The following is a 13,401-nucleotide window of genomic DNA, read 5'->3' as shown; positions in this document are numbered from 1 at the left end:
TATCTGTGTGACAGGGTCTAATATAAGCAGTCACCGAACCAGCGTGCAGCTGTCAGAACTGCAGCCTGCCCAGCTGTACCACGTCTGGGTGGCGCTGTGGAGCGCTGCTGGCGAAGGACAAGCTCTTGGCCACGTTCTCCACCAGCAGAGAAAAACAGTGAGTACAAGGAAGGCGAGCCGTTTCTTTCTTCCTTTGGGATTTACGTTTCATGCATAATCCAAATTCTCAGACATCCTTGCTTTTGCATGCGGTGTGTGTAGCTCACGCATTGGGCTTTAGGTAGTAAACCAATTCTTTCCATCCATCTCATCTCCTAGAGTAACGCTGATACCCTGTTGGATTTTGTACTTATAATGTTGATGTCCTGGTCTTATTTGTTTTGTTTTTTGTTGGATTAATAAGTACTAGCCTTTTTATCATAATTCCATCTATATGGCCAAAAGTACATGGACACCCCTTGTAGGGCTGCTTCACACAGAACGCTGCTTTTCCATTCCACTGCGTTCAACTCTGACAAAAGACTTGTACTGAGCATTTATTCGCCATTCTACTCTTATTTTCAAAGGCATAAGAAACCTAGTTTTATATCGTAGATCACCATTAATTATTAATACATAAAATGCCAAAAGAGCTTTAACAGCTGTTGAACCAGAAAAAAATCTAAATCTGAAAGGCCTAATATTGACTTACAGAAGTAAAAGCAGAAGTGAATTAATTTTAAATAAAGCTAAATAAGTAAATTGTACTTATAATTAATTTTGTATTTACTTTTTTTTTTTTTTTATCTTAAAATATTTAGAAAATGTAATTATGCTCTATTCGCCAATGTGTGAGGGTGTTTCAGAGCAAAATGGTATCCATATGCTTTTGGTCATCTTGTGTGTGTGTGTGTGTATAATAATAGTATTATTATTTACAGTTTGAAATTATTCTCTGCTTTCTATCAAATGTTTTGGCATATCACTGGCATTGTTTAGCATCTAGAGTTTGATGGGAAATTTGTCATTTGTGATTTAAATTCCTATCTGCTCTCTAGGTACAAACCAACCTGGTGTTTTGTGAAGATCCGGATCAATTAACAGTAAAACATTTAAGCATATGAACTTCCAGGTGAGAGTCCGATCACTTTTGAGGTGTTCAGTTATGAAAGAGGCGCGCTAACTAAAAGCGGTGCAATATTCTTTTCGTCTTGGGTTTTTCTTCCAACACGCGTGGCCACGGTTCTGTTCTCCTTCCGAACTGAATATAAAGATCTCGAGCTGGAGATCATAGAGAAGCTGGATCGCGTGCGCGCCTGCTCCTCAATCAGAACCCGAACCGGAGAACGCTTTCATCGATATGGATCCCCAACATTTAGAGCTGCCAAATGGACTGGGACAGGAGCGAATGAAGGTGGAGGAGAGCCTGAGGAAGAGCCTGGGAATCAAGCGGGAGAAGCATTTTAAAGCATGAGCGCTGGGCGAAGGAATACAGCGAGATGGTCGAGCACTGATGAAAGAAGGATGGCGCTGATGAGGAAGAGTGGTGGGACCAGCAGTGTGTCTCAGACTATGAGAAGGCATTTTTGCCTTCTGTTGCAGCCAATTAACTTTTCGTACCTCTGTACTGAAGTGTCTTAACTCAAACAATCAGAGAGTGACTGTTTTACTAAGAAGCGAGGTGTGCTTTTTAATCAGACACTGAAAAGTATTAAGAGAAAGTGTCGATTCGTTTAAAAGAGGTGTTGCACAACTATGCACAGAGTTTTACATTTACCGTTTTTCATACTAGCTGCAAAAAATTGAGCGTGACCACTAGCATCGTCAAGTTAAAAAAAATAAAAAAACTATATGCAGGTTTCTGGAATACTTTGCCCCTATTGCCATTGGTCAGATGTTCTTGCCTCAACCTCACGCCACTGGTTTGAACTAATGTTAGGCAGGTTTGGCAGCAATGTTTTGATCGCTCGAAGTCACGTGATTAACACATTTCAGGAATTCAACCTACAACTGTCTTGTAGTTATCTCTGCACATTCAACCTTGTATAACGTGGAAAAACTTCATCGCGTGAGGACACAAATGACGTTATAACTACTAGATCTGCACACAACTGAATGTAAAAAGCTTGTTTTTGTACATAATAAGTGAACTGTGATTGTGTCAAATTAAATTTCTCATGCTTTTGCAGTTATTTATTTGAACGATGATGTAAGATATGGCATGTAAACATTGTCAAAAATTTTTGTTTTTTTTAAGACATTACAATCAATTCCAGTCTTGTTGCCTCTAAAGCCTTGAATACAATAGTGAGAAAAAAATAAAGTAGCTTGTCTATGTTTGTGCATCAGATGGAAGTATTTAAGATTATGATTGAGATTAGGTTAATTTAGATGGCTAACATTTCAGGTTAGGTAAAGTTTTTTTACTTTTTTTTTTAAGTCTGATTTAATAATTATAAATGCAAAAAATACTACAATTTAAAGTAACTTATTATTTCACAGAAATTATAATGCAAAGCATCCTTACTCCAGTCTTCAGCGTCACGTGATTCACCTTCAGAAATAACTAGTGTAGTGATTTGCTGTTATTGTTAAAACAATTATGCTGTTTAATAACTATGAAACCATCGCCTTTTTCATTATTCTTTGATGAATGGAATGCCGAAAAGAACAGCATCTATTTGTAATAGAAATCTTTTGCAACGTTACAAACGCCTTGTTATTGTTGTAGCAGAGCTGCTATTTCATCTGGCTTTCATATAAAACGTGAGCTTCTCAGGAATTTTCTGTACTAACGTCACCGTTGCTCATGCAGAACCTGATTTCCTGTGCTACAAAATAGCGTTCATCCGCTGTTCGCGACAGTGATAGTAGCTGAAATTGAAAATAATACACATATCTACAAAAAAAAATACACGTCAAAGTAGGTTTTCAGGAGGCAGCCAGCGGCACCATCCCCATTCAACCGTGCAGCCACATTCCGCTCGCGTGCGGCACAAACTGGGAGTTTCGCTCGTTGTTCAGGGGGCGCTCGCGAGCCGCTCAGGCCGCTCTAGAGATACAATCAGACCAGACGGGAGGAAGCGAGAGGAAAAGAACTAGTCGAGCTGCCCTTTGTTTCTAGATTTGCCGAAGAGTACGGGAAGAGACCGGCGCGAATCTATGCTGTAAGTCACGCTCTAAACGCGGCACGGTGTTTGTGGAACACATGACGTCATGGCGGACTTTTGAATCAATGCGTTTCGTGTCGTTTTAGAACGCGTTCGAGCCGTTTGTTTCGCGGCTTTGCCTGCGCTCGCATCAGTCCGACATTACAGCACCGCGGCAGAATGAATATAATGAGTTTGGGCGGAAGTAACTCGGGCGGGGACCGGGGAGGCGTATGGGGAGGCGGGTAGGATCAGTCGTCTTAAAAGAGATGCCCCGCGAGTCTTCACTTCTGAGTTCGAGCTTTGTAACTCATAATGTTCTGGTTTTAAAGCACTCGCGGACACGGAGAAGCGCAGCATGGCCGACTGTAATCACACATACACACAACCGGGTGCCTTGCCGTTCTTTTGTCTTTCCTTTCGGCTCTTGTTTGCGGTGTTTAAACCGATTTAAATAGATTTAAACAACGTTTGAACACTCCGCCGACGCAAGCTTAGCGGCGGTGTGTAAAACGTATCGGGACAATTTAACCAGTTTTGAAAGTCGTTTTGTTTTTATGTCTTTGGCTTTAACGGAGCTCTAATGTCTCTCTTCTTCCTAGTTGGGTCACGTCCATGCAAAAACCAGGAAATCATTTTAGCTTTGTCGTAATTGCGTAACTTACATTATACAAATGTTCTACAGCATCGTCTCGTGATTTATTATTATCGTGTCGGACGGGGGCTTTAATGATTGCAGGATATTGGTTGCTAACGTTAATGTTTAGCTAAACAATGTTAGCTTTGGCTGCTAATTCGCGTTAGCCTTAGGAAAAAAAGAGAAATATGCGTTTAATTTATCACTGCTTATTAAAACGCTTATTGTTTTTCAATAAAATTGTTTTATACCGTAACTAATTCTGAGTGTTTATAAATATGTGGTTATTTTTGTAAATAAACTCTTAACAGCTCGCTAACCGGCTTATACTTTTAGGTAGTAATTGCATCATTAAAGTAATTTGTTTCGTATTCATTGTGCTTTTCATATTTTATTATTAATACCACATATGTTCGTGACACACATGGTTAAAAAAACCCATTTGGATCCAGACCAGTCGACTGCAAGTTGCCTTGTATAATAATTTAACACCGGGCTAGTTGTCACAGCGTTTGACACATTTGTGTATTGTCACTGTTTACATACTTTCTTGTTTATTAAACGCCTTTTGAATGCTGTTCATTATTTGTTGTCGGGTAAAAAAATATACGATTAATTTACCTATCTGACTTTCAATAAATCGTTTGATTTTCAGTTAATTTGTTCTATAATAATGAAATGATTTGTAATAAGTCTCATCAGTTTGTCTGAATGCGTGTATACATGCACACACACTTTTCATAATAACACCGGACTGATTATCTAATAGGCTAACTGAAACACACTCTGATTAAAAAAACCCCTTTAGGATCTTACTGGAATATTTTGATGTAATCACTGGCATACATTAAGGCACAGATTAATTAACCCATTTTATTCCTTGGATTCCAAGAACATGATTTTATAATTATAACTAGTTAATTCTTCAATGGTGCATGTTTTTGCGTGTATGCAAACGGCATTAGGCGTGAGCCGAAATAGTTGTGTATTAATGTTGTATTAGCCTGGGGATATTTTCATTTTCTTGTATTCTCTAAGTTAATCATTTTAATAATATTAACAAATATTTACATATAAATGAAATTTCAATTGATATTCTTGATCATCCTTCAAAACAAAAATTGTGTTTATATAAATAATGTGCGTAATAAACGCACGATCTGTTCATGGCTGCAGTTAAAATGAGTTGTATTTTTCTATTACCAGGCTGCAAACACCCTGCAGAACCTCTCCTGCCTCTCACTTCTTCGGCTCTGCTTGAGATGTCCACCCTGACCCACCGCCCAGGCGGACCCTCGGCCGGGCCTTCCACCCGGGCCCTGGAGCCGTCTCCAGAGAGGCCATGTTAGGGGCCCTGAGTCCTGGACCCTCGCCTGGCTCTGCCTCACTTGGCATGATGGGCCCCCCAGCCCTGGGCCCCCTCCTCAGGACACCCACTACCTCACAGGGCCCCTCAGGTTACCCCAGGACAACATGCACCAGGTGCAGGTACTGTCTGCTTTGATCAATATCGTCTGACGATTTGTGGTTTGCTTATGTTTATGTTTCTATACTAGTGTTTGGATAGTGTCTTGAGTCATCCTTTATTCTGTGTTTGCAGCCCATGGAAGGCATGCATGAAAAGGCATTCCCTGAAGATCAGCGCTGCGGTCAAATGAGGGTATGGGCATGAGGCAGAAGGGTGGCCACAGCTGACATGGGACCTCCGCCCAGTCCTGGACCAACACTCTCAAGGTATGTGCTGTTGTTGTGTTTGTTTTCTTGGGATCTAGCTGTTGAGTCTGTTGTATCTGTATTGTATCTCTGTCTATCTGTAATTTTGTCTATTGCTTGCCATTCCGTTCTTCTCTCCTGTTTCTTGTATCCGTCTGTTACTTTATAACTCTATAACTTTTTTTTTTGTTCTCTCTTTCAATGCAAAAATTATTTTCTAGATTTTTGTCTTGTTTTCCGTTAAAATATTTGAAATTCTTAAATAAGAAAAGATTTTCTTATTTTTAACATTTTTAAAATCTAAGTATTTAGCTTTGTTTCCAAAAAATCCTGTACTTTTTGTTTACATGTTTTTGTGAAAACAAACAAGATTTATTGATTTAAGGTCTAGATTTTTTTGTCTCTTATTAATTTATTTCACTTTTTATATAAAGTACTGAATTACCATTGTATGTTGTGCTACATAGCTTTATTTGTCTGTTTTATTTCTGTTTATCATTTATATCTATTTGATTTATCATTATTTTGATCTTTTATTTCTTTTTCTCTCTCCTGTTCTATCGGTCCCTTCTGTCATTCTGTCCTGTCCTTCTCTCATTCTAGCTATGATATTTTGTACATGTGTGAAATATAAGAGATACAGATGTTTCACGAGCTCTGTGTCTGTTATGGAGGAAGACAGATGGCCTAAATAAACTGTTTAGTCTGGGTATAAAGCCATCAACCTGTTTGCTCGTTTCCTTTGATGTGCATTGCTTTGTTTCTCCTCTGGGGCTGCGCGCTTGTTTCCATACAGACAGAGATGTTGGGCGATCAGGGTTACCCTTTTGAAACTTATTATTTGTGCAGTCCTGTAATTTATTTGCACATTTATATTTAGTAGTTCAACTTGGTACATTTTTACCTTGTTAGTAAAATTTGGTATCCTTTTAAATCTTTGAGAGATTTTTCTTTGATTCCTGCAACCTTTGCATTGCTGTTTTATTGCTCCTCCTGTTAAATGAGGCTGCATTGATTATTCTCTTGAAATTACAGGTAGTAGTGTAAAGTTTACTTTGATACCATTTACTCCATTGCTTGAAGCAACCGCGTATATACAAACAGCTGGAAATATGTCTTCTGTGTTAAAGACTAAAATGTAGACTATACATCGGTTGGTTTCTCCTTTAAATAAAATAATAAAATTATACATAATATAATATACATAGCATTATAGTGCTATACTAAATTAAACTAAAACCATCACAAAACCACTTAAGATAATAACATGCAAAAAAGCAAAAAGAACACATCTTAAGCACACAGGAATAAAATAAGTGGATTTTTAATTGATTAATTATACGCTTTGATTATGTAACTGCAATTGCGATTAATTGTGCAGCCTTTAAACTTAAGTATTCATTTTGCTATTATCCTGTCCCAACATTTTTGTACATTTCTTTTGAAAATATAAAAATTTAAATTCTTCTTCCTTTTTTATTTTTGGGTTTGCCTCTCCTCTAGGTAGTTTCTGAACCTTACTGATCGGTACCTGCTGCGGCCCTCCGTCTTCCATGATGCCCTCCGGTCCTGGTGCCATGGAGGGTGGTGATCCATGAGCCATGGGTCAGCAGAATCGGGCGGAGTGCGGTGGTGTTGCAGGTGCAGGACCCAGCGGAGGACCTCCAAGCGGGAGGACCTGGTGGTGCTTTGGTGGGCCCTCTCCTTTTAACCAAAACCAGCTTCACCTAGTAGCTGCGGGCACAGATCATGGCCTATAAGATGCTGGTGCGAGCCGAAGCTCTACCTGTCTCAGATGGCGGTGCAGGAAAAGCAGGCCCATGCAGGTGTGCAGCCAGGGATGCCCAGCATGCCCCTGCCTCAGGACAAAGGAGCAGGAGGCCCGGTTGTGGGACCCAGCTGCAATAGACCACAAGGTGGCGATGTCTTAAATTCAACTCCTGAAATGCTGGGAAATAAGCACCACATTTGAAATTGGAGGACATTAGGAGTTTTTAGGATCCTTTTTCTTTGTATTATTTTCAGTAGATTTGCTGCATATTATTTAATCAATAATGCTCAGTACTAAATATTCTGAATAAAAAAAAAAAATTGTAGAAAATCTCATAAATTGTCTTGAGAAATAATCTTTTGTAATATTGCAGGAATGAGTCGGACCAAACATGCCTCCTCCAGGACCTTCTGGAAGGTCCTCCAGGCCTTCAGGGACAACCCACCAATGGACCACACTAAATCCTGGCCTGAAGGTCAGTAAATTGTGTAGACAATAAAAATCACTACCAATTATCAATTCCAATATTGCTTTATTGTATTCATGCATGAGAGTCATGTTTTACCACATCTTTGTAATCCCAGGGCCTATGGTAGATACTGCCCCTGCAGTGCCCCACAGAGTGATACACTCACTCAGCCCACAGGTCGCCCCGTCTCAGCACCACCTTCAGTTCTCAAGCGCTTCACCCGTCATGCCCCTCGGGCCAGTCTCAGGACAACCAGCCCAGCCACCCATGGTGCTTCATCAGAAACAGAACCGCATCACACCCATCCAGAAACCCGGGGCCTGGACCCAGTGGGAGATCCTCCGGAGAGTACAGGTAGGATGAGGAAAAGAGATAACATTGATGTTTGAGTAAACCTCTCTTGAAACCTCATTACCTTTTTACACCCTTTTACCAACCATTGGCGTTGCTCTTTCCATCTGTCAGGTTGCAGGCTGCATTATTGCTCGCCATTATTCAGGGCTGGAGAACCTTCAGGATCTCTGGCTGGAACTTGAGACCAAAGCCAACAGTGACTCAGGCACTTGGCTCCTGAACTTCCAGAGACAGGTATGTCTTGCATCTACAAGAATTCCTAATTATTAAATTAAGTTAGATTTATTGTTTGCTACTTTCCAAGTTTATTTAGTTTATTAATATTCATATGAGCGATGTTTGTAGGTGTCTTCAGCCTTGCTATGTTTTAATGATGTTTTGACCCATATTTCGTCCTTCTCAGCAGCTCCGTCAGGAGGTTGCTAGTTGCATGAGGCGTGATGCGGCTGGGGCTGGCACAGGCAGCAAGGCCACAAGCGCAGCAGAGACAGTCCTGCGGCTGGTATCACACAGAGAGCTGGAGAAACAGCAGAAGTGACAGGCGTAAGCGCCCGTCAGGAAACATCCAGGTAGCCATCATTCTGGCTGCTTTTCAAACCACGTGAAATGCTGTCTCACACTTGTAAATAGTTCAGGTTTGAATGACTGGGTGTTGTGAGCAGACCGCGCTCTGTTCTCTTGTGCGTTCTTAGGAGTATCTCAACAGCATCCTGCAGCATGCAAAGACTTCAAGGAATATGTAACCCTCACGCAAAGATTCAGAAGTTGGCCAAAGCCGTAGCCACATACTGCATGTACCGAGAGAGCAGAAGAAGGAGAATGGCGCCTCGAGGAGAGTGAGAGGCTGATGGTGAGATGCTGAACTTAGCGTAACCATTTAAACTGGTGGACATATTTTTCTGAGCACACATGTCTAAAATGTTTTTGTGCGTTTCTTCTTTCAGGCTGAGAGATGAGAGGATGCAGGGAAGCTGGTCGATCAGAAGAAGACAAGCGTCTGGCTTACTTGCTGCAGCAGACAGATGATATGTGGCCAGCCTCACAGAGCTTGTCAGAGCTCTGTTGATCCAGGCCCTGAAGACAAGAAGAAGAAGAAGAAAAAGGTGATGAGATGCACTGGATTGGGAAGAATTTCTGTGAATCTAAGTCGAGTTGTCTGAAGTGTTTATCTTTATGCTTTCTCCCAGAAGCCAGAGAATGCTGAGGTGGGCTCCTGCTTTGGTCAGATGGAGGTGAGATGTTTGGCTACAGGCACCGTCTTAAGCTACTAAGGAACGATATCTAGCTCTGGAACTCTGTTTGGGGGCTGTAGATCTGGCTTCAGTGAGTCTGATTTGCAGTACTACTAGTGTATAAGTGCTTAATTTGTAAATTGTACAAACAGTTGTAGTGTAATCTAATCTAATACTATAACATTTGTGTTGTATTGTAGCCTCTGGATGAGACCAGTCAAATGAGTGACCTACCGGTGAAGGTGATTCACGTGGACAGTGGAAGATCCTCACCCGGCATGGGCTAACTCTAAAGCTGGACAACTGGAAGCCTGGCTGGAGATGAATCCTGGGTGGGTGAGGCGCAGTACTATTCTCAGTGTATTTATTCACAGAGGAGGAGGAGCAGCATGTGCAACAATGTCTTTATTATTTACATATATCAAAGCAGGTTCAAAGATGTTTGTAAGCGTCAAATGCTCTTTTGTTCTGTAGATACGAGGTATTGTGGTCTGATAGTGAAGATAAGCGGCTCACAGGAAGGAGGAGTATGGCTGCCCATGAACACTGTGCTCTGCAAGGGCACTACATGCACTTGCGATAACATAACAAATCTTGGTCTTTATGCAAAATAGAATGTCCAAAAATCCAAGCATTTGAACCGTTCATGATTTAATGTTATGCCTGTAAAATGTGTTTGACTGAACCTTATAGTGTGCATTTTATATTTACAGCATCCTATTAATTTGTTAATATTTTTGCAAATTACACAATTATCTAATTATTTTGTTCATAACCCATTTTAGTCATTATGTACATTTAGGTAGTTGTCTGATAGTTTGAATTATATACTTACATAACCTACATTTATTTAATATGTTTAAATATTAATAGTGGACCAATGTCTCAAGATATTTACATTTCATTATAGTTGTGTACTTAAAATTCTTTGTAAGGAGGAGGGAGGAGCCTCAGCCATCTCCAGGCTAACAGAGGAAGAAGATTGTACGGATCCAGACAGTGAGGATGTTTCTGAGGTGGGCATACGTCACATCATTGAGTAGAGTTTTTTTCTTCTACTACATCCAGATGCTGTCATCACTGATCCTCCTTGGGATTATGTTTATTCTGTTGTGGTGTTGATGGTAATATCTATGATGTCTTTAACAGACATGCCAAGCAGGATGTTGACGATGAATATGATAATGCAGCGTCGTTGGGGTCTGCGGTACGATACTCGCGTGTGCAAGTCACAGAGAAGGTGGACAGGCAGTCCAAACATTTAATAAGCGGACAGCTCAAACAGTACCAGGTACAGCCCAAGCGAACTTCACCTCAAAGTCTTTGTGAGACTCATCAGATTTGTTAAGGCAGCGTTCACAGTGTCTGTCTCATCTGCAGATCAAAGGTCTGGAGTGGCTGGTGTCTCTGTATAATATGCTTAAATGGCATTCTGGCTGATGAAATGGGTTTGGGAAAAACCATCCAGACCATTGCACTCATACCTACCTCATGAGTACAACGCCTCAACGGACCCTTCTAATCGCCATCCCCCACTGGTGAGTGCTTTTCCTCTCTCTGCACTAGAGCTGCACCACACTGGACAAACTGACAGGATGGCATTTACGTTTGCAGTATGCAAAATTCAGAGAGTTTTATTAGATGCCATAAATGTTAGGAAAGAATCATTTACAATGATTGGGGTGGTTTTCTTGCACGAACATGTGCACATACCAGGGGCAGGTAGAGTTGGTTCTGCATGCCCTGCAGAGTTTAGCTCAGCCCTAAACAAACCTCACCTGCATAGCCTTTTGCCTACTGGCATATGCAATGTATTCAGCTTTTGTTTTTTTTGTGAATCGTCCAGCACTAGGGCTGAACCACGTTTACTTTTAAGTTTCTTTTTACCTAAGGTTGTAGCAGCCCGGGATTTCCAAAATTTTTAGCCCATTCCATGTGACAAAATAAAAAAATATTATTTTTATTATAAAAAAAAAAAAAAAAAAAGTAAAATGTATTTTAAGACTACTATTATACTATAAAAGGGGAAAAAGCAAGTGTATGTTTATAATTATGGTACAATTATAAATTACAATATTATTACATTTGCCAATAAACCATGAAACTTATTTCAGCAGATTTGTGTATTTACACACATACAGCTCATGATACAGTTTTCTTAATAATTTAATTTACTGTCAGAACAAGCACATATTATGAAATTTTAAGCCTGCACACTGTGCCATGCTCACAACACCTACAATTTTTTTTTTTTTAGTCACGATTCAATAGCGGCTCTAAACATACTGCATATATTGATTTTATTTGTATATATATATTATGCAGTCCCTCTCACAGCCTTCATAGCATTGTTTATCGACATCATTTTTAAAAATCTATTATGTTTGGTATATTACAGTGTATATTATATATATATATATATATATATATACATAATTAGTGTGATATGTATTGATAAAGATTTGTTTTCTAACAGGACTCTGTCGAACTGGGTGTCTGAGTTTGATAGTGGGCTCGTCTGTGGTGAAAGTTTCTTATAAGGTGATTGCTTGATTAATTCATGCAGTAAACAGTATTGAAATAAAATAGCATTGGGTATGAATGAAATGGTGCTAAGTAATAAAACTGTTACTGAAGATATTAAGTTGTAGCTCAAATTTCTTGTCTTGTTTTCATCTCAGACTCTCTCTCCCTGCTCATCATTCTTTTGTGTTTCCAATATTGCATGTGACTTTCAGTTCAACGTGCTAGTCACCACTTGTAGTACCTCATCAAAGACAAGCAAGTGCTGGCCAGGTACAAACCTGCCCAGGCCTGGAGTGCAGAATTCAATTACTAGACATGCCTCTCAAATTCTCTAGTCCACTTTACACCGTTATTGTTATAGATATTCCCTGTCGGTTTTTGAGAAATTGAGTTCGCATTTATGTGTGGATGTCACTCCCCAAACTGTGCAGTGTGTATGTATGCTGGTCCTCTTACAGCAACATGGAAAAAGTAGTTTAGGAAAATTCTGAATGTAAAAAATCTTGACTATGAACAGCAGCAGTTTAGTACTCCTCCCTTTTTTTTTTTTCAGCTCCGTTGGAAGTACATGATGAGTGAATGAGCCACCGTATGAGAAGATGCACCACTGCAAAACTGACTCAGGAGTGTTGAACCACGCTACCTGGCGCCCGGCGTCTGCTGCTCACCCGACACACAGCTGCAAACAAGCTCCCAGACTGTAGGCGCTGCTCCTTCCTGTTGCCCACCATCTTCCAGTTGCAGCACCTTCGAGCAGTGGTTCAGCTCCGTTTGCCGCTGACGGAAGAAGGTGCCAAACATTTAGTAGTGCTGGCATTTCAGACAGAATACGATAAAATGAAATGCTGCATGTCATTTCTGCTCTATTAATGCATAATCATTTAAACCTTCCTGTTCTAAAAAGTGGACCTGAGCGAAGAAGAGCCATTCTGATCATCCAGGTGCGTCTGCACAAGTGCTCCGCCCCTTCCTGCTCAGGAGACTCAGAAAAGTGGAGGCGCTGCCGAAAAGGTCTGATTTATGTTTAAACTTTTTCGGCCAAAAAAATCAATAAATTATTATTATTATTGTATTTTTATTTTACTTTTCTCCCACTTCAATCAAAGAGTGGCTGTGTTTGTGTGTGTAAATGTTTTTTTTTTTTTTTGTATGTGTAACTTTTACTTTTTTCAATATTCTTTAAATATAAAGTTTTTGCAAATAATATGCTGATTTAATTAGTTGAAAAAAAGCATTATTTATATATTTTCTGCTGAAATGACACTTTACCATACACTTTGCCTCACGGTCTTTTTAACATTGGAAATGTAACTTTCTGTTTTCTTGTGTTCAGGTGGGTCACGTGATCCGTCGCGACATGTCGCTCTTCAGAGTGCTTTAGACACATGCAGGCTAAAGAGTTTTGCTCACCGATGGCTCTGAGAAAGACAAGAAAGGTGAGAAGAATCAGTTACATCAAGAGTGAGTGTGTGTGTGTGTGTGTTTCTGTGGATGCATGTAATATCATCTTTGTATTTGTTACAGGGTAAAAGTGACACTAAGACTCTGATGAACACTATTATGCAGCTGAG

At 40.1% G+C, this 13,401-nt stretch overlaps 1 pseudogene; it reads left to right on the top strand.

The window, feature by feature from the left end:
* Nucleotides 1–9,094: 9,094 nt before the first annotated feature.
* Nucleotides 9,095–13,176, top strand: LOC122341376 (annotated as a pseudogene).
* Nucleotides 13,177–13,401: the final 225 nt, after the last annotated feature.

Source organism: Puntigrus tetrazona, chromosome 3 (assembly GCF_018831695.1).
Source record: "Puntigrus tetrazona isolate hp1 chromosome 3, ASM1883169v1, whole genome shotgun sequence".
In the NCBI taxonomy this organism is placed as follows: Eukaryota; Metazoa; Chordata; class Actinopteri; order Cypriniformes; family Cyprinidae; genus Puntigrus; species Puntigrus tetrazona.
Note: the sequence above shows the minus strand (reverse complement) of the source record. Positions and strands in the feature narration are given on the sequence as shown.